At 35.9% G+C, this 24,920-nt stretch overlaps 1 protein-coding gene and 1 long non-coding RNA gene across 7 annotated transcripts in view; one reads left to right on the forward strand and one right to left on the reverse strand.

Moving 5' to 3' along the window:
* Positions 1–5,175, forward strand: part of LOC309665572 — a 121,871-nt gene extending 116,696 nt beyond the window's left edge. For 3 of the 4 annotated variants that reach the window (XR_014266502.1, XR_014266503.1, XR_014266504.1), the window contains one exon: positions 1,325–5,175. This is a non-coding gene — a long non-coding RNA (uncharacterized lncRNA). The remainder of the gene's footprint in view (positions 1–1,324) is intronic. The other variant, XR_014266501.1, reaches the window with a different exon arrangement.
* SKAP2 (src kinase associated phosphoprotein 2) overlaps positions 1–24,920 on the reverse strand; it is a 192,082-nt gene that overhangs the window by 90,327 nt on the left and 76,835 nt on the right. The window lies entirely within an intron of this gene.

The raw sequence follows: 24,920 nt of genomic DNA on the forward strand, positions 1-24,920 counted from the left end.
GCCTACTGAATTTTCTGTATGCAGTACTTTATAAAGAAGTTGGCAAACATTCAGCCAGCCAGAGGAAATTCCAAGTGAAACTAAATCCATGTGTGTGTCTGTTTTGTGGGAACCGATTATTTTCACGGCATGTAACTTTAATTGGTGGCAGATATAAAATGTCACTTTATAGTTCCACTACATGTTCATTCAGTTATGTATAGAATCTAGAATAGTTGATTAATAAACTTTTAACACTAATAGGAAACTTCACTTCCTTATGCTAATGCTGGGTACAATGATAATGCTTAGCCTGTTGGACCCAGCCTGGATGTAGTTTTTGACGTAAATCCACTGATGGTCTTGGTGACTGTCTGTCACCTATCAAAAACACCCCTGTTGGATAAGAACGATATTCTCCAGAAATACACTTGGTGTGATTTGAAAATTAGACTCATTTTAAACGCCCCAAAACAAAGGGGCTAATTCAAGTATGTAATCATGTAGGCCCACAAAAACTAGCAGCCACAAACATCACCTCTTGCCCCCTAATGTGGCTGTTCCTTACATATTGGCCCAGGGCACCAGAAAAATGGAATGAGGTGCCATTTTACATTTCTCTCTTCCTGTCTCGCACTGAGGATATAAAAGCAAAAACCCTCCTTTTTTTCTACTTCAGATTATATGAACTGAGATTTATTGACCTCCTGAGGATGCAGGCAAGATAATTTGTATTAAGCTAGCATTCTCCTTAGGTGTTTCTTGGCATGCTACAGGCTCTTCTCTGTTCCATGTACTCTGCCTCTTCAAGCTAATACATTTCCAAAGGAGCATAAACAAACATCAGTTTAATACAGTGATTCTGCAATTGGACACCAGGATAAAGTGCTGGCACCTCCCAACAATTTCTCCCTTTCCTTCTCCCTCTAAACCTCGTAACTTCAATTATGAAATTTATTTCAAAATAAAATATTTTTCACATAGTCTATATTCCATATTCATAGTGCATGATAGTCATTATTCAGTGAACAATAAACATTTATTATAAATCTGGCACATGTCAAGAACCATACTATAACCTGGGGAGATATAAAGACAACACAGGTTCTGCTCTTAAAGGACTCATATCTTGCACCTGAAAAACAACAACATGTGATGAAACAATAAGTTATTGTATAAGCTTAATACATAAACCAAATAAAATGCAACTGAAGCAGTAGTTCCTGGGGTAAGGCTACTGTAAGGTATGACATGTGAAACCCAGTGCCACTGAAAAAGGCAGAGTTGGAGAATTATCACTGGTACACCTCTCCTCTTTCTCCTCACATCCCAATCTTTTTTATAGGTAAAAATTTTTTAAAGCCCATCAGGAGCAACTCTGAAGAGAGAAAGTCTTCAAAAAGAGTAATACGCATCTTGAAAGGCAGAAAGGAGGGGAGAAATAACTGCAGGTTCTTTGTCTTGCTGAAGTGCATTTTGGTGGAGAAAAGGACAAGATCGAGTTGTAGGTGTGTATATAGATGCCTACGTATGCTACCCGTCAAGATGCTCTCTCCCAGTGAGTAGCCAAACAGTCCCTTAACTTCTCAAAGCCCCCTTAGTTCAGGGTGACCAAACTAATTCACTCTTTCTCCGAATGAATGTGCATTATGCCACTGCTTCTTTTGCCAAAGCCTAGTAAGCAAGCAATAACATTCTAAAACTTTGGATTTCAAGATACGCTATAAATAGTAAAACATACTGTGGCACCGATTCAAATAACAGCTCAAAAAGAATGTGGATAGCACCAAGAATCTGTATAGAATTTTTAACACTGTTGAAAATATTCTGGGTTAGATTAGACTGCAGCTGCAATTAAAAAAAAAAAAAGAGCAGGGTATTACTAACATAAGCTAACAAACACCATATTTGTTATTGCCTCTAATGGATAAATGGCATCACAGAACCCATGTTGATTTGGAATAAGGAGTTACTAGATATTACTCTAAAGGGACCTTTTGAAAGTTAGGGTGCCCAAGTCTGTCACAGTCATTGAGCAAAAAATTAATTTGCAATGATTAGAGTCTTTTTTTATAAATTACATAGAGAGAGGGGAAGAAAGAGAGAGACAGACAGACACTATTGAGAGGGAACTCTCTCAGATTTCCACATATACACACATTTATATTCACACCCATCCTTATACCTTCCCTCCTGATTCACAGAAAGTTCTCTCTCCCTTGAATCTTGAATCTATCCCTCTCCACTGCTGCCTCCTCTGCTACATATAAACATGATCAAGTCCCAACATTAACTTTGCATCTCTCTCTGACTATTGTGCCCTTTCCTCCCCTTCACTACTTGAACATTTTAAAAATTTTTGTTGAGATAATTATAGATTCACATGCAGTTGTAAGAAATAATACAGAGAGTCCCTTGTACACTTTGCCCAGTTTCCCCCAATGGTAACATTTCACAAAACTAGTATAATATCACAACCTTATTGACATTGATACAACTCACCAATCTTGTTCAGATATTCCTAGTTTTACTTGTGTTCATTTGAGTGTGTGTGTATTTAGTTTTATACTATTTTATCACCTGTGTAGGTTAATATACATACTACAGTTAAGACACTGAACAGGTCCAATACCACAAGGGCCCCTCATCCTGTCATCCTTTCATAACTACAACCTGCCCTTCCCTAAATTCTGATAGCCACTACTCTGTCCACCATTTCTATAACTCTGTCATTTCAAAACTGTTATATAAATGGAATCATACAGTATGTAACCTTTAGGGGTTGGCTGTTTTCACTCAGTGCAATTGCCTGGAGATTCATCTAAGTTGCCATGTGTATCAACAGTTCATTCCTTTGCATTGCTGAGTCCTATTCCAGGGTATGTGTGTACCACAGTTTGTCACTACCTAGCTTTTTAAAAAAGCAGTTTGCTTCTCTAATTCTCACTTCTCATTCCTCAATCCACTACAATTTGACTTCTGCCCATATTGCTCCATAGCTATCTCATAAAATCACCACGACCTCCTAATTTCTATTCAAGAGGCAATTTTTGGCCTTTCTCTTTCTTGGTCTTTCTGAAGCAACTGATACTACTGACCACTCATCCCTCCTCTAAAAATCTCTTCTCCCTTGGCTTCTAGTCAAACAATTCTCTCTTGGTCCTCTTATATTGGTCATTTTCAATCTACTTTTGTGAACCCTTATCCTCCTCACCACAGTCCTTAACGTTGATATCCTCCCAGAATTCCATTTTTAGTGTTTTCACTTCCAAAATTCTACACACCCTCCCAGTGTAATTTCACCCACACATATAACTTCCACTGCTCCCTATATGATGAAGACTCTAGCCAAGACCTTTCTCCTAAACTCCAAATCCATATTTTCAGATGACAATGTTTCACCTTCTAGATTTCATGTGTCCAAAACTGAACTAACATGTTACCCCCTTTCTGGTCACTATGACTAACCTAATTCCAACCATTTCCTCTCCTTCCTGTAGCCCAGCGGTCCCCAACCTTTTTGGCACCAGGGACCGGTTTCGTGAAAGACAATTTTTCAACGGACGCGGGGGCTGGGGTAGGAGGGATGGTTCAGGTGGTAATGGGAGCGATGGGGAGCGACGGGGAGCGGCACGTGAAGCTTCGCTCCCTCGCCTGCCACTCACCTCCTGCTGTGCGGCTTGGTTCCTAACTGACCGTGGACCATTACCAGTCCGTGGTCTGGGGCTTGGGGACCCCTGCTGTAACCCCTACCTCAATGAATGGTACCACATTTATTTAGTCACCGCAAAGCGTCAGACTCATTGCAACTTCTTTCCTTTCACTTTCACATCACTAAACTTACCAACTCTATCCCTGAAATATTTCTTGAATTTATTCCCTCCTCTACTCCCCACACCATTTCTTTAGTCTAAGCTTTTATCATTTCTCACTTGCATCATCACAACAGCTTCTCCCTACTTCTGGTCTTTCCAGACCATTCTCTAAACTTCTGCTAAGTGCTCTTACCTAGATACAAATCTGATATGTCATTTCTGTACTAAGATCTTACAATGGCTCCATGATGTCCATATGATAAAGCCTAACTTCTTAGCATGATACACAAGCCCTTCAAAATCTATCCCTTGCCTACCTCTCCATCTTCTCCACCTTTCATACATCTGCATCCTATGCTCGCACCATTCCAAACCACTTGCAATTCCCAAATGTGCTGTCTCACAAACCAGTGATTCAGGTCTCCAATGAATCTGGAGTGCTCTATGCAGGAACCAAAATGGTAGCTGAGACTTCTAGGAGGTCAAAGGGTTGAAATCACTAATTGATTTGATATTCAGAGGAAAAGAAATGTTAAATGTTTAGAAATGTTCTATATTTAAAGAAAAGAACAAATATTTCAAACATTTATCATAAAATATCTTTTCTGGAGATGGTAGCCATTTGGTTCCTTGAACTCCAGAGGGTTAAATTCAAATGCCCTCCTAAACAGGCCAGAAAAAGAAGTAAGGTGGTTGATAAAATCTTTCTAGACACTGAATATAATACAAAATAAAGTCTAAATTATAGATTTTTCAGAGATATAATGAGATATTTTGCTCTCCAAAGAAACTAAATGATAACAGAAAAAAAGGAAATAAAATTTGCTTCTGGTGAAATTTGCTAAATATTAAATTGTAAACATTAACAGTTCTTTGACTATTAGACGTTTCCTCAGATGTGCAGGACTCCCAATGATTTAGTTTTAATCTTCTTTCATTATTCCTGCGACACCTTTAAGCATCGATAACAGACTGATCGATCCACACCCCCAGGTAGTGTATTCTTCTGCTTATTCACAGGGTAGCAGTGTGTTTCAAAATGAGGTCACCACTGGGAACATAAATGAGTACTCAAAATGTCTGCAGAAAGCAGTTGTTCTTTTTTTGTACACACACAAACATAAGAATACCAAATAATGAGGGTAACAGGCTGCCACACAGTCCAGAGTGTGGTGTCGAGACTAGCAAACGACAAGATACGTAGCTGTAGGGAGGAGTAATAAAGATGTCAGAGACACACATGAATGGTATTTTGAAGTAAAAAAAGGAAAATAGACTAAGTTCCTGGTAAAATATTACATACTCATTGCTTTACAACTCTACGTCTATAAATGAACTGATCTGTATGTATCTAAACCAATAAAATTCTAGAAATATACAACTGTATGAGCTGTAAATTTTGACATGGCAATCCCATTAAATACATTTTACATAAGTTTTACAATAACAAAAGATAATACAGAATCCTTCTGATGACCCTGAATTGATCTCTGAACACTGAGACCTAAGTCAGAACACTGCCAAGCTTTAAGAATTGTAATGACGAGTATAAAGTTGTTTGTTATAGAAAAATCACTACTGGTGAATAAGAAAGCCCTTATTTTTAAATGCTGGGGAAAGAAACATTTCAGGGAAGCAGAATTCATAGTGCTTATAAGAAAACTACAGGGCTGGATTTAGTGTAGGCTCCCTGAGGAACAAGTTATTTAACCTCTATTTAGCCTCAGTTTCCTAAGCTGAAGAAGTAAATAATAAGAGCACAGATCTCATAGAATTGTTTTGAAGATTAAATGATACAATTTATGTAAAGCACTTAGCACAATATTTGACAGTTTTCCAGGCCCTTCTGGTTCCATATTCTATGATTCTGCTAACAATTAGTGCTATACACATACTCAGACTTTTAAGTTCATAAAAAGGACATTAAGAATGGCAAATAACTTTGAGTCGATGGGCATATTTCTATCACTGCCTTCATTATTTTGCACTATGATCATCTGTATGTCTGTGAAGAGCATAGCACACTGGTCAAAGTCATGGGCTCAGGAGCCAGACAGGGCTGTGTTTCCCAGTTCAGGTTCTTCTACTCAATAGCTGGATGACCTCAGGCAAGTTACTTTCTTGGGAAAGGAGGTAACACTTTATATCAAACAGGTATATTTCTTAATGGCTCTAAATGGAATATATCTTGTGCTTAAGTAATATAAACATAATTTAAGGATAGTATATATGCTACAGTATATAAAATAAATTTAAAGTAAAAAGAAATTTATTTCCTCTCCTTCAAATATTTGATATAAGAAAAGCAAATAATGATTTGTCTTGTCAATGTCAAAAGCAGCTAAAAAGATGATTTTTTCAGACTGTAATATCTGCCTTAATAGCTGAGACATTCTAAACTTAAGTCTAGAATTTCAAAAAACTCAGAAAGTTAAATACACCAATTGAAACTAATTAGGAGACAATAAATTTGAACGGGTAACAAAATAGAATTTTTTAAAAAAATTTATAAAACACAGTGATGTTAAGTGTTCTTAATTTTATTGTGACTAGAAATGTGAATCTATCAATAATTCCAAATAAAGTTCTGATGCGGGCATCCTGCTTTTAAAAACTTATTCGGGGTTACTTGTAATTGCTGTCACTGAATACCTGTTTATAAAATACAAGAATGATTCTAATAATAATGAAATAATAACTTTACACTATATTATAAATAAATATATAATAATTATAAATATATATTATAATTTTTATAATAATAATTTTCTCTACAACTTCTTAACATTATTTATTTATTTATTTATTTGGCTGCACCAGGTCTTAGTTGCAGCATGCAGGTTCTTTAGCTGCAGCATGCGGGATCTAGTTCCCTGATCAGGGATCAAACCCAAGCCCCCTGCACTGGGAGCGCAGACTCTTAACCACTGGACCACCAGGGAAGTCCCTACAACGTTTTTTGCACAGTGAATAAACTCACTTTTTCTTACAGAGAGAATACAAACTCCTGCCCTTATTACCAAACAAATTCTGAACTAATGGAATGGAATGCCATTAATTTAATAAGCAGCTCTCTATATGCCATAGATCAGAAAAATCTGAAGACTAACTATACTCAAATCAATTTAATAAAGATAAATGCAACTTTGTTCATTGACATCAAATATCCTAATTAATATCCAAGATAGAAATGGTATAATTTTAGTATTTCTCTAATCCCCAAATTGACAACCATACAACAAAGCACCTCGATTCATATCATTCTATATATATTCTGCTGAAGTTAGAATTAGCTTCTTATTGGATATTGAGGCAAAACTTTCACAATGGATATCCAGTATCACTGTACAACCAGGATTTACATTGGAGAATCCATTCAAGTACAAGTTCAAGATGTTCTAAGTGTGGGTCAGGCAATAGTTACAATGGGACTTTAGGGATGAAGGACTGGGTTTATTGGAAAATGCACGGAAGCTGTAGGGCTTCTTCTATGACTGTTGGAAGACAGCAGCATAAAGGACAAATGCTGATGGCTTGTAAAAGAAGCCAGCCTAATAAAAGCAAAGGGTTATGGGAAAGAAGTCGAAGATTATGATTATGAAGAGCCTTAGAACACAAGCAAAGGAATTTGGACTTGATTCAGTAGGCAATCTGCAACTGCTGTAGGATCTTGAGGAAGGGAATGATTCTATCAATGTAGCATTTTTATAAAAGCAATCTGGCAGGATGGAATTGGGAGCATAAAAGGAACTTAAGAGATTTTTTAGTTTAGGAGGCAGCCACAGTAATTCTTTATGATGAGGTCTCAGACTAAACAGTAGCATTGACGGTAGATCTCTTTCATTCATTCCTTTCACAGAGAGAGCCTGTTATATGTTGGGTACTGTGCTAAGCATGGAGATTACAATGGTAAATAAGATTCATGGTCCCTTCTTTTCTGAAGCTTACAATATAGTGAGGGAGGTGAACAGAAAAACAAGCAACAAAAAATCACGAACATTACAAATTGTGATAAGTGCTATTAGGAAACAAACAGGGATGGGGAATAATGCAGAGGGCAAAAAGGGAGCCTCATCTTAGAAAGGAGGCTCAAGGAAGCCTCTCTGAGGAGATGATTTTTAAGCTGAGACCTAAACAATGTGGAGGAACAAAGAACAGCATGTGTCAAAGCAGAAAGAAGTTTGGTTTGTTCAAGGCACTTAAATAAGGCCAGTGTAGCTCTAGCACATTGAGGGAAGGGAAGCCTGACATATTAAGAGGCTAGAGAGGAAGCAGAGACTGAGCATGCAAGACATTATGGTAGCCTTGTTAAGAAACTGCAACTTGATTTTAAGTGCAATGGGAAACCACTGGAGGATTCTGATCAGGAGAGTGACCTAAAATGTTTTTTAAAAAAGAGAGAAAAAACTGGTCATAAATTAGATATAAACAAAGGAAAAAACACTTGAAGTTCATTTTTTAAGAAACAAGTAATTTGTGTTTTAAGACTGGAGAACCTGTTGTACAAAAATCCAATCTAGGGCTTCCTTGGTGGCGCAGTGGTTGAGCGTCAGCTTGCCAATGCAGGGGACGCGGGTTCGAGCCCTGCTCTGGGAAGATCCCACATGCCGCGGAGCAACTAGATCCGTGAGCCACAACTACTGAGCTCTGCGCGTCTGGAGCCTGTGCTCCGCAACAACAGAGGCCGCGATAGAGAGAGGCCCGCGCACCGCGATGAAGAGCGGCCCCTGCTTGCCGCAACTAGAGAAAGCCCTTGCATAGAAACGAAGACCCAACACAGCTAAAAATAAATAAATAATAAAAATAAAGGAATTCCTTTAAAAAAAAAAATCCAATCTACTAAAGTTGTCACTACAAACAGGTTGAAATAATTTCAATTTGAAGTTACATGAATTGCACTGATTAAGCTCTTACTAGTACAAATATGTTACAACCCAGGAGTCTCCTGAATGAGAACAAGCAATTGGCATCAACCTAAGGAAAATACCTCTTACTCAAGAAATTTAATACCAATTGAAAATACTTACAAGATACGTACTGGTAAGAAAACCACTGAGATAAATTTGAAAGCACTCAACTAGCCTGTTTTCAGCACTGACTGACTTTGGACAAGTTGCTTAATCTCCGTATGCTGTTTCCTATAAAATGAGACACACTAACAGCCTGTAGAGGAGTCAATGTATATAGAGAACTCAAGAGTATTGGGCACAAAGCAAATGCTCAATAAATATTAGCTGCTGCAATTATTACTGTGGTAGAGATGTTTTATTCTGCTTGGTTCAATTCATACTTCTGTCGTACCTCTTTCAAAACCACACAATTTATTTTCAATGACCTAAATAATTTCCGTTCTTGCTTAGGGGCTATCTATACCAGGATGGATAGTAAATATTTTTGGCTTTTCGGGCCAAGGCTCTGTCACAGCTACTCAATCTACTGCTGCAACTCAAAAGTAGCCATAGATAATACATAAATTAATAAGCATGGTTGTGTCCCACAAACTGGGCACCTAAATTTGAATTTCATATTATTTTCATGTCTCAAAATATTATTCTTTTGATTTTTTTCATTCATTAAAAAATATAAAAACCACTCTTAGCTTACAAACTATATAAAAACAGGTGGCAGGCCATACTTTGCCAATCTAGACACTTATAAATATATGACCCTTTCAGTCATAATTTCTCCATATATAAAACCAAAGCGAATATAATCAGCTTTTCTAACTTCTCAGTGTTGAAATAACAATATTTATTTTCACATGAGGAATAATATCTAGCTGATGGGCTCAATTTTTCTCCAATTTGCTCCAGGGCAACATAACACATAAAAAATCATGGCTAAAACAGTGCAAAAGGCTGTTATACTAAGTTCCTTTTGAGTTTGAAGCTGAACTGTATTAAGGATATGGTTACACATTGAAAGTTTATAGAGATCATTGTAACATAAAAATTTCTATTATGATGTTAACTTTATCAGTGCTTATTTTACAAGATAACTAGAGCTGTTGCCAGTTTTAACACAACAAAACAAGGTACTCATCCAGTCTCACTTAATCCCTGCCAACAGACATACTTTTAATAAAAGAGGAAGACGGAAGCTTATCCCTCAGCAACATAGTCAATACAAATGTGATCCTCTTACAGTGTGTAAAACAGTATAGCTTACATATTAACATTAGCTCTGAACGGAGTAAGGTACATCAAAAACCCAACGGAAAAATTATGTTTTGTGGGGGTTTCTCCTTAATAAAAAAGATAAAGTCTTTCTGGAAAAAAAAGAAAAGCATATTTGCTCATTTTGCATATAATTAAAATTCACATCAGTAAAAATTCCATGTATCTGTCAAAAGAAGATGAAACTACAAATGCCAACCTGGCTGCTAATGCTCCTGGCAGAGATATTTGCATATTTACCTGCTTCTAAAATAGTCAATGAATCAATTTTGCAACAAATCCTTAGTTCAGAAGGAGACTTCTCAATGCGGACCTTTTAAAAGGAAGTTAGGGATCCCTAGGCTTTGTGCAGCTGCCATTTTTATTTCATTTAAATACTGAATCAGTGACAACTCCTAAATAAAACACAGGACTTTAAATCAAAAGCTAAGACTCAACTTTTGACACCTCCCTGTCTGCTCATCCATCACCAAGCCCCATGATTTGACCTCCTAAGGATCTCCATCTCTTCTGCCGTGGTCACTTCTCGACATCACTTCTCTACATCAAGCTACGGTCATCACTTCTCTACATCAAGCTACTGTCATCTTTCTCCCAAACCTCTGAAACAGCTCTTAGCAGTATCTACTCTGACCACTCTCCTCCACACACTGTTCTTCATTCACAATACAGCCACTCTTCAAACCTCAGCCCAACTGTCTCTTTCTCAGGGAAGCCTCCCTGACCTTCCTAAGTCAGATTCTCCTGTTAGCATCATGTATCTCTTTGCTCATAAGGTGTGCAAATAGTTTTCACCTTCGTTAAAAACTTGTTAAACCCTTTCAATATACACAAGTTCTGGGAAAAGGACCAGGCCTTTAGGATCCTGAGGAAGCTAAGTTTTAGATACAACACTCAAACCTTCCCCACACATCTGTGGGCCTACAACAAGAGTACAAATGGAGGCCCGCATAGCATATGTCTAAATATTAAGAAGTTATCTATCAAGCTAATAAAACTATTAACTAAGACATGGTCTATCCTTCTAACTTGACACATATACACCATCATGATAATGTGGAAGATCAGGGTTGAATTTAGAACCTTGATTCCTAAGAGCTCTATATCTTTTTTCTTCCCACTCCTGGCTCCGTCCTACACCCTCAAGGAGCCTTGTGCACATACCCACCTTTCCATGCTCTGTCCACACTCCGTGCACAAACCCATGGCTACTTCCTATGCCTATGGGTGCCCACACTGGTAATCTGACCCATCTACCAGAGGACAAACCCAGGGAAGAGGCCCACACAGGCCCTGGAAACAAGCTTGGGGCCATGTGGGCAGGGATTTCAGGGACCCTGGGTACCCAGAGCATGGTTTAGAAGGTAAGGTGGGGTGAAATGAGATGTATACAAGAGTTGGGTGGCTCCCTTTGAGCCCAACGACTGGACCTGTGACAGGGGATGGGTACACCTAGAGAAGGGCCCAATTAGGGTCCTCTAGAGTATAGGATCCAAAGCAGAGTCCCCTCTTGCCTGGGTCTAAGGACTGTACTGGCAATACCATACAAACTATTTAGTAATCATGACAGGAGAAACATTCTCCCCAAAGTGACAGTTCTAGAACATCTTGTTTCCATGAACATATAATTCTTTGACTTTATTCTTGCTATGGAGTTCTCTTCTTTTTAAGGTTAAGAAAATATCTTTCTTCTTTCTACAGATCATGCTTTTTTAGAGAGCCATTATCTAATATGTAATTAACTCAATACTTTGTATCTCTTTTCCCCATAACTAATTAATTTTTAATCATGTGAACACTTATTATATACCACATGGGACAGGAAATGAAGTAAAAGTAGAAATCCAAGGCCTTCAAGTAATCAGTTGTGCTAATGTTTTGTTGTCATGTACTCAATGTCCAGCTATCCCAGATTAGCACACAGATTAGAAGGAAGCCAACTTCTTTGGTTTGAGCTCAGAATTTTGCTCTAATTTACAACCATAAATAACTTTTAACCACCACTTTTCAAACTCCTACTAACTCAAAAATTTATATTAGTCAAAAAAGATTACTATGTGTAGACAGATAAAAACAGAATCATCATAGCTTTAAGGAGCAAAAAAAGAAAATGGTCTATTTATACTATTAAAGATGTTGTATTAGATTTCATGAAAGCTGAACTGTGACTATTTCATATTGTTAAAAAGTCATAGTAACAGAAGAGTAGGTAGATAATTAGACACAAGTCCTGCTCTCTTACAACAGCTGTATTCACTGGCTGTGCTCCTGAATAAGCCACAGAACCTTTGTATCCCTCAGCCTTCCCAGGGGTTAAGAGAAAAAAGGAAAAGAAAAGATGTTACAGGAGAAATCAGAAGCACTTGGAATTCTTAAGAAAAAAAGTTGTTATATAAATCCAGGTAATAATTAGCATACCCTTCTTATATTACAAATTAAGAAGTGTAGACATGTCAAAAATTAAGTGATTAACCCCAAACTTTCAGCATTTAAATTGGCCCTGTTTCTGTCAATAAAGGGGCATAGAAATACCAAGCTGCATATTAGTCTTAGATCCCTTTTTAATGATTTAGAAGTAAGAAAAATCAGGTAAGAAAACTGACTTTTTATTACCATGAGTACAAAATGCAACTCCAGCCCTAATCAAGTGTGTAAGTTGGAGAAATAAAATTCTATTCATATAAATTTCTTGGGAGTTTCTTCCAAATCTTAAATTTTCACACCCCCAAAACATATGCTTAATGCCATGTACACATACATATATGCATATATATACATGCAGATATCTTGGAAATAATTATAAAGTTATATAGTATACTCAAAGACCTTGACAACTTTGAGAATGTAGCCTCTTTGGAGTAATTATGAACGGAATGTACAATGACTCAGCACAGCTAACACTGGTGTAGAAAAAGTAAAATATGTACACTGTGACCTAAATGCCAGTACTTCAAATGTAATATGAACCACTGTTAGTTAAGTAGTATTATGAAAACCAAAGACCACAATATATATACATTCGTCTCTATTAGAGTATATAGACTTTAACTTATGAAAAAGCTAGAAAGTTGGGAAATGATTTTTTTCCCATTATGCTGGCATAATTAACATAAGGGAGACTAATTTACATATCTAAAGATTCCAGAGTAAAAGTTTTGGATTAAAATTTTCTTAACTCAAACAATTTTTTCTATATAGTTAAATTCTTAATAATAGTTGATATCTGTCAAACTTTTTATTCTAGCAGGATTTATAAGTGGCACTAACAGTAAGGTGAGGCCCAATATATATCATAAAGTAAAAACATATCATATTAAAGTAAACTTCATGTAACCAATTTTGCTTTAAACAGGATCTGCTTTAAATGGATGTATATTGTATTAATAATAAAGATCATTCACACAAAGATATTCAATTGTTTGTGTTACAGATATTTATAGAGTTGTCACACTGAAAAGTCTAACAGATTGGTGTATTTTAAATGTGATTTTACATCATATTACTTAATCTTTTTTTTTTTTTTTAAGTAGCCACTGTTCACTTTCAAGCTTTTTCATTTTCTCAGCAAAATAATAACTCTTGGTCATCATAGGAAGCCAAATATCAGGCCTTAACCATCTGTCAACTGGCTTGAATTCAGCAAGCATGCTCCTGTAGTTTTAGTTCTAATTGTGTTTAATGCTGCACTAATTATTTCAATGGGGAATAATTTTGTACAGTCAAAGTTGACTCATTTTATAAACTGGAAGCTCCTCAGCTATAAATTGGCAGGTCTCATCCTTCATTCCTCCTAAGCGCTGTGCCAAAGGGGAATAAGTATATGGTTGCTCTGTGACCAAATGTCATGTGCTGGGCAGAAACATTGATCCTGGCTATTAATCACTCTGCAAGCCCTCCCAGTAATCAAAGGGCACAGCTGCAATGATATATGACCAGTGTCAGAGTAGAAAGCCCTTTACAAGACTGCATGCTTACCAGCTGATGGCCAGTATGTACTATTGCATGCACACTGGCCAGCCCAAAGTGCCCAGGCTAATGAATCACCACCTCTAACTGTTCATTCTATCATTAAACACCTTTATTGGCTGAATTATTGGAGGATTCTTACCCCCCTAATTACTTAGGTCTGGAAGTGAAGAACCTTCTCACCTGGATACAAAAAGCTGCCTATTACCTGTTTCAGACCAGTTTGCCCTTTCATTCTCTTCTCCATAAGTTTGCTGACCTAGCAGTGAACTAGAGACCAGGAGAAAATTGGATGTTATTGAGACTGATTTTGGTGAGGTTCACATCAGATTACTGATAGAAGAGCTACATAACATGAAATCAACTAAATTTAATAAGGTGAACTTTTAGAAATCTCACATGTGAATTTTACAACATGAGTTACAAAACATTTTGATACAGTTAACTATGAGGTACAGTTATTTAAGAGCAAACCAGTTTTCAGAAGAAATACTAAGAAAAGGTTTTACCAGTTATAATTACTGATGTGATTTAATACACTGTTCTATTTGGTACTATCTTCTACCTCAATAAGAGCCTTCGGATATTAGTTAATAAAACATGTTGTGTTTCATATTTGCCTTTGATTCTTATATCCTAGCATTTCTCTGTTTCTTAAAGTATCCAGGATAAAACAATTAATGCTATGGTGATTGTAAAGAAATCTTAGAACGCCACTCACGCACCCTTAATTTTTATGTAAATAATTATCTCCTTTTCAAAACAGTGCCAATCCAGGTAGAGAAGCAGGAACCACTATCGGCAGGACCTTAAAATTATTACTAAATAGTGATGCTATACAAAAAACCTTGAGTATAGCAACACTTTCCATTGTGCTAAGACACCAGAGGGCTTCAAAGTAGAGAACTATCAATATTTTAATAATCAAATATGGTAAAAGTCTTCCTTAAAGAAATACATTTAAGCAGTAGAATGGTATAACTCTTGAACATTACCTTGAGACTTTAAAAATTATTCTTAATTTTTTCAAATTTCAGCATATATATAGCTGCCAAGGAAATTCAATAAAATATTTCTTAACAGGGCAAACTTCAAGAGATGAAGAGTCATGTGTTGCTTCAACCAGCATTATCATGTCACATGTTTAGGAACATGACCAAATGATTAGAATGCACTGAATTCAATACAAGATTTTTTTTTTAACTGAGATGATTATAATTGGTTTTAGAATCATGAACCAAACCAATCTAGTATTTTTAAAACAGATTCAAATAATAAGCAGGTAGATGCTATGTTTTAGTTGTTTCTGACTTTAAATTCTTAGGGTTCAAGGATTAAAATAGAGATAAGTAGGTAGTAGAATTAAAAGGTAGTACAATCATTAACGTATCTACTTGAAGGACTAAAATGAAAAGACGGACAATACCAAGTGCTGGTGAGGATGCAAAGCAACTGCTACTCTCATTGCTAGTGGGAATGCAAAATGGTATGGCAACTATGCAAAACAATCTGGGAGTTTCTTGTAGTTAAACATACATGTATCACAGGACCCAACAATCCCACTCCTAAGAGAAATGAAAACATACCACAAAGACTTGTCACAAACATTTATAGTAGTTTTATTCATATTAGTCAAAATCAAAAAGAACCAAAATATCCATCATTAGTGAATGGATAAACAAGTTGTAGTACATCCATATAATGGACTACTACTCAATAATAAAAAAGTGGGAAGCAACCGCATAGCACAGGGAGATCAGCTCTGTGCTTTGTGACCACCTAGAGGTGTGGGATAGGGAGGGCGGGAGGGAGGGAGATGCAAGAGGGAAGAGATATGGGGATATATGTATATGTATAACTGATTCACTTTGTTATAAAGCAGAAACTAACACACCATTGTAAAGCAATTATACTCTAATAAAGATGTTAAAAAAAATAATAATAATAAAAAAGAATGAACTACAGATACATGTAACTAGATAAATTATAAAAGCATTATGCTAAGTGCAAGAAGCCAAACTTCCCTGGCTTCACACTGTATTATTCCATTCATTTGACCTTCTGGAAAAGGCAAAACTATAGGAGCAGAAATTAGATCAGTTGGTTGCCAGAAGCTGGAAATGTAGGCAAGGGATTGACTGCAAAGGGGGGTGAGGGAACGCTTTGCAGTGATGGAAATGTTCTGTATCTTATTTCGATTGTGACTGTGGTCATGGTTACCCAGCTGCATACATCTGTCAAAACTCATCAAACTACTACACTTAAAATAATGAAATTTATTATTTCATTATTTTACCTCAATAATGTATGTAAATTATACCTCAATAAATTAGAATTAAATTATACCTCAATAAATTTGAATTAAAAATAAAACAAAAAAGAGTGAAAGTGGGGAAAGATCTCAAGAGCAAATTAGGTGACTCATTTCTATAGAAGTCACAAACATTTATTTTGGAACCACTGACCTGTATAACCCAAATGCCTTAATAATTTAGTCTAGTGAACTGAAACCCTTTTTTATCTGAAAATAAGACTTTAGTCTACATTTTGAGAACCATCAATTTTAACTCTGGTAAAAATGGAAAACTATGAAACACCAAAATACCTTGTATTACTTTTAACATTTTATCATTCATAGAGTTGAAAAAATTATCTGATATAAATTATATAATCTGAAGATAAGAGTGAGTGAGCTGCTCCAAGATCTACAGAAATAAGGCACTTTAGTTCAATTAAGTGATTTCCCTGCAGGCAATGTCTTTTCAATCTGAGCTAATGACATCATTTAAGGAGGATGGTCCATTTAACTAAAAGGATCTTTTACAAGGCAGACAGACAGAAGGCAATCTAAGAATATTTGCAAGGACTTTCCATATTTCAAAATCATAATGGTGAAATGTCTACATAAAATTCTTAAAGTTACATATTAATACGCTGCAGAAATAAATTCATGAAAAAGAATGTAATAAAGCTCTTAAGACGTTTTCCCCATTATTTTTCCCTTTAAAGGAACCAATTCTTTTCTAATGGCGATTAGGCTACTCCAGACTAGCAGTGACATGGAGTTTCTAGAAATTAGGACCTTATTTCTGAAATGCTAAACTTCTTTACCTACCTGCTGTTTCTAGGATAACCCTCCCCAGGTCCTACAGGCTTACTTTTACCTGACTTTAAACTTCTGCATGTGAAATAGGCAAAAGGACAATTACCAACTATCTATCCTTAACTAAACTAAACTAGGTTGACCAGATATTAAACTGTTCTCTGAGATGAGAAAAAGTTTCAGGAATCCTCCAGAGGGCTCTTTCCTTAACCCTGTGCCTTAGAATCAGAAATTGAAAGTCTTAAGTGGACCACCCTTACATAAAATTCCTCACAGCTCAGGATCCAGACAAGAGAAACCGCTTTGCCACCATAGCCTGGGGAGAAGACAGATGACTTACATCATACAGTAGATGAAATCAACCAAATTCTCTAGGAAAGGTTTCTTTTTCCTAATTCTGGGTTTTAAAATTATTTTTCACTTAACAATAAAAACAGTGATTACTATCGTGTATGACTTGACAAGTAAGTTAAAACAATAAGGGCAAGAGATAGAAAATCTTAGCCCTAAATGAGGGACATACAATCTAAGTTATAGAAGCATTTCTGCCACTAACAGTTGTGTGACCTTGGATGAGTCATTAATACTCATTAGTTTCCTCATCTGTAAAATAATCTCTGAGGCCACATTCAACTCTCACAGTTGATAATTCTCTCACATATCAGAATAAAAATGATTCATTTTTTAAAGCAGATGAGTGAAATATATAGCTACCATTAAGTGAGTCAAGTTTTACACTTGCTAATATTGACAGATTTTTAAAGCCGCAAAATCTAGGCTTTAAAAACAATTAATTTGCCTGGCTGTCAGGAAATGTGCCTGCCCTAGGAAATTAGAGCTCAAAAGAAACCAAGAACAGAGTAAGAGATTGGTTAAGTATCTAAGAAGAATTTGATATATTAGCTGAAGCTACTTCATCCAATCTTTCTATTCAGAAATGATCATAATAAGTTAAAAGAAAAGAAGAAAATTCCCTAAAGTCTTCTGGTTCTCTAATCAATTGAGCTGTTATCCCCAGAAAAAGCCCAATTTTTAAAAATTGACCATTTTTTTCTTTTTGGGGGGAAATGGTATAATTCATATTCTTTTCTATTTTTTAATACAGGCATTAGTAAAATCTGTATTTTCATTTATAGAAACTACAAAGCCAACACATATCATCTATAATAATTTGCCTCATACAATCCTAGGTGTAAGGAGAAGTAGGTAAAGGAGTAGACAAAACAAGTTGATCGTAAGTAGGTAAATGTTTGTGTCCAGGGGCTTCCCTGGTGGCGCAGTGGTTGAGTCTGCCTGCCAACGCAGGGGACGCGGGTTCGAGCCCTGATCTGGGAAGATCCCACATGCCGCGGAGCAACTGGGCCCGTGAGCCACAACTACTGAGCCTGCGCATCTGGAGCCTGTGCTCCGCAACAAGAGAGGCCGCGATAGTGAGAGGCCCGCGCACCGTGATGAAGAGTGGCCCCCACTTGTCGCAACTAGAGAAAGCCCTTGCACAGAAACGAAGACCCAGCACAGCCATAAATAAATAAATAAATAAATTTAAAATGCATTTAAAAAAAATTTTTTTTAAATGTTTGTGTCCAAATTAAAGATATTTTACCATATAAACAGAAAAAGTCCTAAAGGCTTATAAGATAAGAGCCACAGAAATTCAATGTTATTCTTCCTACAGAGCGTTTGCAATCAAATTCCCCCATTTTTGAAACCTGGGCCAAGTTCCTTATCACTTGTGATAGATACACTTCAGTAATTATATACAGCCAAAGAGGACAAATGTAAAAGATTCAGATGTTGGTTCCAGTAAATAATTTATCCCTTTTGATGAATATTCTAATAGTAAGTCATACCACTTTTCCCCACCAGAAAGCTCTAAGCTTTTTAATAAGATTAAATTATCTAAGTATTAAATACTTCAACCTTATCTTAGATCACAAAATGGATAAACTCATAAGGAGATTTTTGAATTTTTCTTCCTATTATAAGTACTTCATTTTGATAACTTTAGAAGTAGTGTGATTAATCAACATTTATTAGCAAAATACAATTCTCAGCACTCTAAGTGAAATAACAAAATTCTAGTCACCTCAAATCCATTTTGGAAAGAGATGAAGTATAAACAATGGTGTGTCATTTAAGCTCCCATGTTCTGTTTAGATTTACTGGGCAACAACCAGATAATCAAGATATGGTCCCATAAAAAGACAGAGGAAGCAGTCACCTATAGAGTACCACTGGAAAAACCTAGGAAGTTACTTAAGTCATAAAACCAAAATCTCTCCTACTACCTGATGGCTCTTACCTTATACATCATCAGTCCTTAATTGTTCAGGGTTATTAAAGAATGCTTCTTTGTTAAATACAAATAGCAACTAATCAACCTTATCCTTTATTCATTTACCATGAGCAGAACACAAAACACGTGGGCAAGTGAGATAATAGGTTAAGATTTAGTGGGAGGAGGTTAGAAAAAGGTCTGGAGGGATGGAGAGAAAATAAGGCATTTTCATCTATGTCAGAAGTGTTAGACTAGAATTCCTTTATTCCTTTCTAACTCTAAAATTCTACAATTTATTTTTCTTAAATCAATAATACAAATGATTAACAAGGAAGAAATATTTACAACACACATGATGTTTTAGAATCCTTAAAATATAATGGATGTTTAATAAAGAAAAGAACATGCCAATGTTAAAAACAAGCAAATACATGAAAAGGCAATTTACAAAACATACAAATAATTAAGAAATATATGAAAAAAATTCACCATCACTAGTAATAAAAGAAATATGTTATATATGTCAATTATATCAAAAAAACTGGAAAAAAAGAAATGCAAATTAAAACAACAATGAAATACTATTTTTGGCAAATATTTGAAAAACTAACAACCAGTGTATAAAAAAACCCACAATATCATGGAAAGAGGTTCCCAGTACATAATATGGAAAAATCAGATTATAAAACGGCATATAGAATATGAGGTCAGATATGCACAGAAAATGTCTCTAGACTGATATATATCAGATTTTAGCAGGGATTATTTCTATTACTGATGATTATGTTCTTCTTTATGCTTATCAGTTGTGGTGATCTTAAAATATGTTCACAAATTCTTTGACACTGCTCCCTTCAAAAGGTACAGACTAATCCCTTTCCCCTTGAATGTGAGTCAAATTCAATGATTTGTTTCTAATGAATAGAATGTAGCTGGAGTGATGTTATGTGACTTCTGAGGATAGGTCATAAAATAGCTTCCACTTGGCTCTTTCTTGAATCACTGGCTCTGGGGGAAGCAGTCCACTGTGTTATGAGGATACCCAAACAGCCAATGGAAAGGCCCATGTGAGAAGGAACTAAGCCCTCCTGACAATAGTCAGCACCAACTTGTAGCCAAGTGAGTGAGTCACCTTGAAAATGGATTCTCTACCTCCAGCCAAACCTTCAGATGACTGTGCCCCCAGCTAACATTTTGACTACAGTCTTATGAGAGACCCCAAGCCAAAAACACAGTGCTAAACTGTTCCCACATTCCTGACCCACAGAGAATGTGAGAATAATAAAATGTTTATTGTTTAATAAGTAAATAATAAAATAATATATAGGTTTTAGGTAATTTGCTATGTAGCAATAAATAACTACACGTCTCTACAGGGTTGTGATTAAAAGTGCAGACTTTGCATTCTTCATAAATAATCAAAAAGGTGGAAACAACTCAAGAGTCTATCAATAAATGGATAAGCATTTATTGGTATAGGTTACCAATTCCGAAACTACTTTCTTTGAATTATGGGCTTGAGCAAATGAGTAAATACACTGAGAATAACGGAAGCTTAGTTTCTAACTACTAGAAAAGGGAGTTACAAATATGCAAAGGAAGAAGACCAGAATGTAGTCTGTGGTGTTGGATTGGAATTGGGGTTACCAGAGTGAATTAATAGTTATTGGTAGGTAAACAGGTAGGTAGATGGATAGGTGGATGGATAAGTAAATGAATGTTTTAGATACCTACTGTGCACAGCAAGCTTAAAATTTAGTAGCTTAAAACAACAACCATTTCATTCTCTCTCATAATTGTGTTACTCATGTCTTTTTATTTTCTGTATTTTTTGATGCTTTGACATCTGGGGCCTTGCTGATTCTAGAGAGTGTGCCCCTCAGGGCTAGCCAATTCCTGGAGATAGTAAAGAACTCTCCAGCAGTGTGCCTTTTATATGCAATCCAACCAATCCAACCTCCTAATACCACCTCCTTTATCTAGCTCATATACTTCATCCAGGCCACTAATGATCCACCTTAATCAATTCAGGGCTATTGGACAAATAGGAATCTAGTTGATTCCTGTGTCCTTATATAATATATTCCTATTATTTTTTGAGCACTTCAGATAACAAGATGTTTTAAGCTCATTTGTACCCCAGTCCTGAATCAGCCTTTTCTCTAAGAAGCCTTGGTTCTTTTTAGTGGAAAATGGTACTTAGAAACCAAGATCTAGGTGCTCAGCATGCTCATGTTACTGGTGTATCATTGCTTCTAGACTTGCAGTGGACAGAGCTGGGAAATACTGTATATAATATATCCCTATTGGACTTTGGTTAATAATAATGCATCAAAAAATAATTTGAGGGCTTCCCTGGTGGCGCAGTGGTTGAGAATCTGCCTGCCAATGCAGGGGACACAGGTTCGAGCCCTGGTCTCGGAGGATCCCACATGCCGTGGAGCAACTAGGCCCGTGAGCCACAGCTACTGAGCCTGCGCGTCTGGAGCCTGTGCTCCGCAACAAGAGAGGCCGCGATAGTGAGAGGCCCGTGCACCGCGATGAAGAGTGGCCCCCGCTTGCCGCAACTGGAGAAAGCCCTCGCACAGAAACGAAGACCCAACACAGCCATAAATAAATAAATTAATAAATTAATAAATTAAAAAAATAATAATAATAATTTGAAGTGCTTTAAGATTAATAACATATAAAAAGTAAACTGTTTTAATGTCCTCCATGTTAAATCTAATAAATTTTTTTTCAATTCTCATATTCAGTGAACTCTCTGTTGCTTCTGATTGTTATTCTCTAAACTGAATCTGTCTCCTTCTTCTCTATGACACTATGCCATACTAATTCCCCCTCTAATCATCCTTACTCTTTTGTAGCTTTTTCTTTCCTTCTCTCATTTAACAAAGACAGTTTCTTCTTCCATTTCCATTTCTTCAATGAGTTCACAATGCAACCTCAAATTTTATATAAATGTCTTCATATTTTATAACTCTATTTCTGTCTTCTCATCTTCTCTCTAATCTCATACTATAGTTCCAAGACTCTAAGGAACATCTTTACACGCATACACTACTAAGATTATACTACCTTTCCCATGGTCTAATGATCCTTCCTAACATCCCTACTAGTTTCAATAACTGTTTATCCTTTCCAAGTTGTGTCTCCAGCAGTTAAAATAGAAATTATTGAGCACAGTAGGTGCTCCCTTAATATTTGTTGAATGACTAAATGCCAAAATTAATTTCCTTGTTATTGTACTTACAAATTGAATTCTCTATGATCCCTCCTTATTCTATGTCAGTTACCTAGTCCATTCATCTTCCTCTATCCCATTTCTAATATTTGACATTCTGCCCTCCAAAATCAAAATGCAAAACTCAGGTCTTTCTCATTTTCGTTCTTATTTCAAGAGCCTCCCAACTGATGACTGGACCACCTTTATGTTCTTCCTACAAAGTCCACTTTTCCTTCTTCCCCCCACCCCAGTTTTACTGAGATATAACTGACATAGGTAAATTTAAGATGTACATCATAATGACTTGACATAAACATAGTGTGAAATGATTACCACAGTAAGTTTAGTTAACATCCACCACCTGTTACTAAAAAAAAAAAAAAAAAAGGTTTTTTCCTTGTGGTGAGAACTTTTGGGATAGACTCTCTTAGCAGCTTTCATATATACCATACAGCAGTGTTAACTATAGTCATCATGTTGTATATCACATTCCCAGGACTTAATTATCTTATAACTGGAAGTATGTAGCTTTTGACCATCTTCATCCAATTCCTCCAACTTCTGATAACCACAAATCTGATCTTTTTCAATGAGCTTTTGTTTTTGTTTTTTAGATTCTGCACGTAGGTGAAATCATACAGTATTTATCTTTCTCTTTGGCTTATTTCACTTAGCATAATGTCCTCAAGGTCCATCCAAGAGTGCAAATGGCAGGATTTCCTTCTTTTTACAATTGAATAGTGTTATATATAATATATAATATATATATTTCATACATTTTTTATGCATTCATCTGTCAATGGACACTTAGGTTGTTTCCATGTCTTGGCTATTGTAAATAATGCTGCAATGAACACAGGGGTACAGATATCTCTTAGACATAGTGATTTCATTTCCTTCAGATATATACCCAGAAGTGGAATTGCTGGATCATATGGTAGTTCTATTTCTTAAATTTTTGAAGAACCTCCATACTGCTTTCCACAGTGTGGCTGCACTCATTCACATTCCCACCTACAGTGCACAAGGGTTCCCTTTGCTCCACATCCTTGCCAGTATTTGTTATTTCTTGTTTTGATGATAGCCATTCTAATAGGTGTGAGTTGATATCTTACTGTGGCTTTGATTTGCATTTCCCTAATGATTAGCAATGTTAAGCACCTCTTCATCTTCTTGTTGGCCATTAGAATATCTTTGGGAAAATATCTATTCAGGTCCTTTGCCCATTTTTAAATTGGATTATTTGGGTTTTCTGCTACTGAGTTGGTTGAGTTCTTTATATATTTCAGATATTAATCCCTTAACAGATATATGACTTGCAAATATTTTCTCCCATTCAGTAGGTTGCCTTTTCATTTTGTTGATGGTTTCCTTTGCTGTGCAGAAGCTTTTCAGTTTGATGTAGTCCAAATTGTCTTTTTTATATTTTATTGCTTGTGAACAGTCCACGTTTCATAAAAATACCAGATTATCTTCCCACACCATGATTTTTATCGTCTCTTCTGCGTGAATCTAAACAGGGTCTAGGATTTGAAGTCATCCATTGACGACTGGCTAATTCACATGGTAGTACCTTATATCTCAAGCTTTACTGAACCCCTTTTTTGCAGCCCCATCATACTCATGGATAACTCCAAACTTTTGCTCATGCTGTTGTATCTCCATATAAAGTCTACCAGCACACTGTATTTTTATATTTCTAGATCTTACAGTGTCTTTGAGTCCTGATTATGAATGCAAATATTATATTAAACTATGCTTTCACAACAAACGGTCTTAGCTATTGAGCTGACTATACACAAATTCCAGGCTAGACCCAACAGAGAGTTTTAAAGAACGTGCTTATATGAATTTGTCTTTTCACCTAAAAGTGGTATTGAAAAGAGAAACTGGTTAACTGACTTTTGGTTAAACAAAGGTTAACCATATATGTTATAGTTTATATTACATCACCATTAGCTTTTGTTCTATAGTTTCTAATGTATATGACCACAGGCTGGGACCTTGTCTTATTTTGTGTTTCCCTAACAGGATAAACATTAATACTTATTAGCAACCTTATGTATTCTGGACACATTTTCCTTGAAATAGTCACATATTCTAGGTTTTCTTTTATTTTTCTTAATTTATCTCAAAATTTTGTTACTTAGAATCTATACTATAAAATAATAAAATAAAATGTCTACTATAAAAGTACAATTTTATATACAATTATATAATACTCTACCCTGATTAAAACACTATTAACTATAAAATAAAATTCATTCATTAAAAGGAAGATGATGTTAGATATCAGAAAAAGAGATTTAGTTACTGAAGTAACAAAAGAACATCCTTATAAAGGAATCTCACTGTAAGGTAGCCCCATTGTATAGGC

This window comes from Balaenoptera physalus, assembly GCF_965194825.1.
Source record: "Balaenoptera physalus genome assembly, chromosome: 8".
Taxonomy (NCBI): Eukaryota; Metazoa; Chordata; class Mammalia; order Artiodactyla; family Balaenopteridae; genus Balaenoptera; species Balaenoptera physalus.